The sequence below is a fragment of the Epinephelus moara genome, unplaced genomic scaffold (genome assembly GCF_006386435.1).
Source record: "Epinephelus moara isolate mb unplaced genomic scaffold, YSFRI_EMoa_1.0 scaffold1001, whole genome shotgun sequence".
In the NCBI taxonomy this organism is placed as follows: domain Eukaryota; kingdom Metazoa; phylum Chordata; class Actinopteri; order Perciformes; family Serranidae; genus Epinephelus; species Epinephelus moara.
Window position 1 is genome coordinate 1 of NW_026078446.1, and position 809 is coordinate 809.

Below are 809 nucleotides of genomic sequence, written 5' to 3' on the forward strand. Positions count from 1 at the left end.
ATATTAATTTGCCTGATGCGGCCGGATCTGTGAGCATTTGGTCGCTAAGAAGACTGTTAAGAGTGGGTTAGCTCGATCTTACAACTCCTTCTTAGTGAAAGATCTTCTTAAGCTAAGAGCGATCTGGGAAATGTGTTTTTCTTTCACGGGAGGCTTAAGAGCGTTTTTAAGAAGCTCTTAGCGCTAAGAGCCATCTGGGAAATGCCGCCAATATAAGTATACTTGAGTAAAGCCTTAACATGCAAATACATTGAATTTGATTGTAGCCGGGAATAAGTCTGCCTAGTTAGTTAGCTATTGAGCTTCTGTGGTAAAAAAAAAAAAAAAAAAGGCGGGCACTGATCAAAATAATTCTGCTAGCTAAACTAGAAGACAGTCTGGAACATACATGAGCTGAAGTCAGTTGAATGATTGAACAGCGCATGTTCTAGAGATTTCAGCTTGGTCATTTGTGTGAAGTAGGACTATAGCTGAATTAACGGTGATAGCAAAGTAGCCTAGTTCAATACTGTGCCGCTGGTATCAAACAGGCTTGAGAGCTAATATCTGGCATGTAAATGCAGACGTGTTATTACTGATTTCAAAGCAAGTTTCAGTATAAGAAGCATAGTAGGCCTACTGAAATATTGTAAGTAAATACATTTTTAATGATCATTATCATTAAGGTCAAGGGTCAAGGTCAAATTTATTTATATAGCACATTTAAAACAACCGAGGTTTGCCAAAGTGCTGTACAATCTAGAAAGCACTAAAGTATTAAAATACAACTATAGAAATAGAAAAATACAGTATTTGAGCACACAGTACAT